Source organism: Elephas maximus, chromosome 2 (genome assembly GCF_024166365.1).
Source record: "Elephas maximus indicus isolate mEleMax1 chromosome 2, mEleMax1 primary haplotype, whole genome shotgun sequence".
In the NCBI taxonomy this organism is placed as follows: domain Eukaryota; kingdom Metazoa; phylum Chordata; class Mammalia; order Proboscidea; family Elephantidae; genus Elephas; species Elephas maximus.
In genome coordinates this window covers 130,821,945-130,827,944 of record NC_064820.1, presented here as the reverse complement: position 1 = coordinate 130,827,944, position 6,000 = coordinate 130,821,945, and positions in this window count along the sequence as shown.

Sequence of the window (6,000 nt, the reverse complement as noted above, 5' to 3'; positions counted from 1 at the left end):
GATATTTGAAACTGTCAATTGCAGTGGGAAAAGCCCCTCCCTTGACTTTCGGGATATGGTTATTTTCCACAGATGTGATATCTTTATTGCTCTCTCTCCCTCTAGAATGTAAGCCGCATGAGAGTAGGACACTTGGCTATTTTAGAACGTAAGCTGCATGAGAGTAGGACACTTGGCTATTTTAGAATGTAAGCCGCATGAGAGTAGGACACTGGGCTATTTTAGAATGTAAGCCCCATGAGAGTAGCAACCTTGACTATCTTGCTTGCTGCCCTATCCACAGTACTTAGACTAGTACTTGGCACCATCAAATAATGTAAGGCATCAAATAATGTTTCACTCCTACTTCTATCACCTCTCATTCTCATTTACCTTCAATGGCTCTTCTTCTACCTATGTGAATAGCCAAAGCAAGAAGACTGAGAGTCATCCCAGACTTCATCTTCTGTTTCCCTTCCCTCTCACCCCTAATCAGGTCAGTTTTGAAGTTCTGTCAACCTCATTCCTAATATCTCCTCTTTTTACAAATATTAATTTTGTTGTTATTGAGACTATACACAACAAAAACATACACCAATTTATGTTTCTATGTGTATAATGCAGTGACATTGATTATATTATTTGAGTTCTATAATCATTCTCACTCTTCTTTTCTGAGTTGTTCCTCCCGCATTAACACAAACTCACTACCCACTAAGGTTCCTATCTAATCTTTCCAGTTGCTGTTGTTAATTTGATCCCATATGGATAGGTCTTAAAAAGACTTCAGGGGATATTTTTGTTTCAATGTTTAAAGATTATCTCAGGGCAATAGTTTCGGTGGTTCATCTGGCCTCACTGGTTCCAGAAAGTCTGGAGTCCATAAGAATTTTAAATTCTGTTATGCATTTTCCCCCTTTTGATCAGGATGCTTCTATAGAATCTTTGATCAAAATGTTCAGTAATGGCAGCCAGGCACAATCCAATTCTTCTGATCTCATGTCAAAGGAGACAGTTTTTCATGGAGGCAATCAGTCACACATTCTGTTTCCTCCTCCTGTTACTGAGTCTCCTTCCTCTGTTGCTCCAGGCAAATAGAGACCAGTTGTACCTTGGATGGCTGCTTGCAAGCTTTTAAGACCCCAGGCAATATGCCATGAATACAATATTAGGCTAATTAACTGGGATGTCCCATGAAACCATGACCCTAAACCTTCAAACCAGGAAACTAAATCCCATACGGTGTTTGGTTGTACATAAGCAGCCTCAGAAGTTAATCTTTTGTTGTTGTCATTGTCAATATATCACACAACTTTTGCCAGTTCAACTTTTTACAGGTGTACAACTTATTGACAGCAATTATAATTGGCTGTGCAACCCTATCCTTAATGTGGTATTTCCATTACCATAAACTAAAACTCAGTACTCTTCATAAGTAATAACCCCCCTTTTCCCCCTCCCACCCCTGGTAACCACTAATAAACTTTGTTTTCTATACATTTGCCTGTTCTTGACTTTTGATATAAGTCTGGTCATACAGTATTTGTCATTTTGTGATTGACTGTTTACTCAGCATAATGTCTTCAAGCTCCATACATATTGTAGCATGTATCAAGACTTTACTTCTCTTACTGGATGAGTAGTGTTCCATTGTATATATGTACCACATTTTGTTTATGCATTCATCCACTGATGGGCATTTAGGTTGTTTCCACCTTTTGGGTATTGCGAACAGTCCATGTAGATAGATCTTAAAAAAGCATAATGCTCAAGGCAGACTTTCTTTACAAGTTAAGCTAAATTATTGTTTTAAGAAGACTTCAGGGGATATTTTTGGTTTAAAGATTGAAGATTACCTCAAAGCAATAGTTTCAGCAGTTCATTCAAGCTCCATGGCTCCAGAAAATCTGTAATCAACAAGAATTGTATTTTTGTTCTACAGTTTCCCCGTTTTGATCAGGATTCTTCTATGAAATCTTTGATCAAAGTGTTCAGAAATGGTGGCCGGGCACCATCCAGTTCTGGTCTTATGGCAAAGGAGGCAGTTGTTCATGGAGGCAATTAGCCACACATTCCATTTCCTCCTCCTACTCCTGACTCTCCTTCTTTTGCTCCATTCAAAGAGAGACAATTACTGTACTTTGGATGGCCACACTCCTAATGTCTCTTGATATCTCTTTCTGCTGCAGTGCCAATGCCTTGGCTCAAGTTCTCATAACTCCCACAGGAATCTTATGGAGTAAGATATAAATGAGCTTACTAAACTATACTTCTCTTGAATATGACATGACACACTCTTAAACTTTTTGGATGCATACCAGAGTTACTGATCACTGCTAGCCTTGCTTCTACTGTCTGCTAAGTGGGCAATGACTATAATTTGCATACCACATGACCTTACCCCTCATAGCTGACTGGGCCGTGGATGGGCAGCTGACCCAAGCATGGCTCCTCGTATAGGCTTCATCACCCAATTTATGACTTGGGTGACTGGTTATAAAATACAAGTTGAGTAAAATCCCTCTTGAGGGATTTTAGGATAGAGAAGCTGAGGTACTCAAACCACTGTACTGCTGAATGGAAAGGTCAGCAGGAATGATGAGCATGAGCGAGCTGCAGTTACGAGATGCAGAAACCTTGTGTAGGCAGGGGAGCTAGTCAGCCAGGAGAGAACCGGGAGAGAAAGAAGCTGAAGCTCTGTGAGACGGGCACAGGCTTAGTTTTTGGTGGTTTCTTAATAATATTTCCTAAGTCCTGCCAATATTGTGATTCCTGTTGTCAGATTCCTTTATTATTACCAAACCCTCCGGGAGCCACCCTTCTGAGTGGGGCCCCAGTGTGAGTGAACCATTGCTTCCTAAAATAAATTGGCCAAAGGCTTATGTGTTCCTGTAAGTCCTTATATGTCATGATGAGACATCTGGAAGAAAGCAGCAATGTAGCTGTTCTAAGAGAAACAACTAAAAACAAAAAAGCAAAAAATCCCCACTGCTGTCGAGTTGAATCCGACTCATAGCGACCTGACAGTACAGAGTAGAACTGCCCCAAAGGGTTTACAAGGTTGCGATCTTTACGGAAGCAGACTGCCACATCTTTCTCCCACAGGGTGGCTGATGGATTTGAACCAATGACCTTTCAGTTAGCAGCCGTGTTTAATCACTGTGCCACCAGAGCTCCAAAAATATGAAGTCCCAACTCAACATTTATTCTATTCTCTCTGAAACCATTAGCTTAGGAAAAGAGGTTGGGTCACTTTTTTCCTTTGGGGGGGTAATATTATGAGCTTATTGGGTCAAAATTAGTCATTATATAAGAACAAGTTGATTCCTGCAAAAGTCATCTCAAACAGAAAAAAATACCACCTGAAAATGGCGATAGTAAGTGACTGAAGACTTTTAGGTATATATCAACAGAGGGATAATCAAATCAGCTTTTGGATGCCATGTTTTAGATATCTGCCTTTCAGTTTGCCAACTGTTGGGACTAGAGATGATTGAAGATCTCCAGTAATTTTAGCCACATAACCACACTTCTCTCTCAAGGATAAGTTATCCCCTGAATTCTTTTTAAACCCAAATAGTTTAGCTTGACTAGTAAAAAAATGTCTGCCTTGAGCAGGAGGAGACAGGCAAGTTGGTAATAGGGAACCCAAGGTTAAGAAGGGAGAGTGCTGACATATCATAACCAGTGTCATAAAACAATATGTGTACTGTTTAATGAAAAGGTAGTTTGTTCTGTAAATCTTCATGTGAAGTTCCCAATAAAAAAAATAGTAAAAATATATATATTAAAAAAAAGTCTGCCTTGAGCATTATGTTCTTTTCCCAGCAGTGGTGGCCTCCGTTGCTTCCTTCCTTTATCCAGAGTCCGTACCCCTGGTTCCTGATTCCTCAGGGGCATCTGGCATTCCTGCCCTAGTATGTCACAGTCGTTCCAGCCCTTAAGCATGTTAAGCTCAGCAGTCCCCTCTGGACCCCAGTTTATCTTGTCCATCTCCTTCTCTCTCCTCCCCTTCACTTCAGCCACATGAAACCACATGCCATTTCCTAAATCTGCCAGGCCCTTCTACACTCTCATATTTCGCAATTATTGTTCACCCAGGATGGAATATCCTCCTTACCTAAAACTCCCTTCCATTGCTTCTGTTCAACCATCAAGACCTTGTTGAAGTCTCATTTTTTGCCCCCCTCCTGCTGCTGTCCCACTTTACATATACCTGAGTTCTGGCTCTCACTACACTATGGTGTAGTGCTTTATTAACTTGTCTCTCCCTGTTCCCTAAGAGACAGTGAGTGTCTCAAAGACAAGGACTGTGTCTTATTCATTTTTGTATGTCCAACACCTACCATTGTGCTTCAGGACATAGGGATTTGTATTAGTTTTCTCTTGGTGGAAAACTAATTATCATAAACTTAGCAGCTTAAAACAACACAAATTTATTATCTCACAGTTTCTGTAGATCAGAAGTTGGCCCGGTGTGGCTGGATTCTCTGCTCCGGGTCTTACCAGGCTAAAATCAAGGTGCTGGCCAGGGGACTGGGGCCCTCTTCCAAGATCATGGATTATTGGCAGAGTTTATTTCCTCAAAGCTGAAGATGGACATCCTCATTTTCCTGTTAACTGTTGGTCAAAGACTGTTCTCTGTTTCTAGAAGCCACTCAGTTCCTTGCTGTTTAGCCCCCTAGAGAGTTCATAACCTAGATGTTTGTGTTCCGACAGGCTAGCTGGAGTGTGTTTCTCTTTCTCTCCTGCAACCATCCAGAGAGAACTCTGTTTTTAAAGGGCTCACCTCATTAGGTCAGGCCCACCAGGATAATCTCCCTTTTTCTATATAATGTACTATAATCGCAGAGTGATATTTAATTATATTCACAGGTTCCACCCACACTCCAAAAGGGAGGGGATTATACAAGGGTAATGGCTATTGTTGTTAAGTGCCACTGAGTTGGTTCCGACTCACAGCGACCCTATGTACAACAGAACAAAACACTGCCCGGTCCTGTGCCATCCTCACAATCAATGCTATGTTTGAGCCCATTGTTGCAGCCACTGTGTTAATACATCTCATTGAGGGTCTTCCTCTTTTTTGCTGATCTTCTGCTTTACCAAGCATGATGTCCTTCTCCAGGGACTGGTCCCTCCTGAGAATGTGTCCAAAGTATGTGAGATGAAGTCTTGCCATTCTTGCTTCTAAAAGCATTCTGGCTGTACTTCTTCCAAGACAGATTTGTTTGTTCTCCTGGCAGTCCGTGGTATATTCAATATTCTTTTCCGACACCATAATTCAACGGCATTGATTCTTTTCGGTCTTCTTTATTCATTGTCCAGCTTTTGCATGCATATGAGGCGACCAAAAATACCATGGCTTGGGTCAGGTGCACCTTAGTCTTCAAAGTAACATCTTTGCATTTTAACACTTTAAAGAGGTCTTCTGCAGCGGATTTAGCCAATGCAATGTGTCATTTGATTTCTTGACTGCTGCTTCCATGGGCAGTAATTGTGGATCCAAGTAAGATGAAATCCTTTACAACTTCAATCTTTTCTCCATTTATCACGATGTTGCTTATTGGTCCAGTCGTGAGAATTTTTGCTTTCTTTATGTTGAAGTGTAATCCATACTGAAGGCTGTGGTGTTTGACCTTCATCAGTAAGTGCTTCAAGTCCTCTTTGCTTTCAGCAAACAAGGTTGGATCATCTGCATATTGCGGGTTGTTAGTGAGTCTTTCTCCAAACCGGATGCCGTGTTCTTCTTCATATAGTCCAGCTTCTCAGATTGAATAAATATGGTGAAAGGATACAATCCTGATGCACGCCTTCTCTGATTTTAAACCACGCAGTATCCCCTTGTTCTGTTCGAATGACTGCCTCTTTGTCTATGTACAGGTTCCACATGAGCACAATTAAGTGTTCTGAAATTCTCATTCTTCACAATGTTATCTATAATTTGTTATGATCCATACAGTGGAATACCTTTGCATCATCAATAAAACACAGGTAAACATCTATTTGGTATTCTCTACT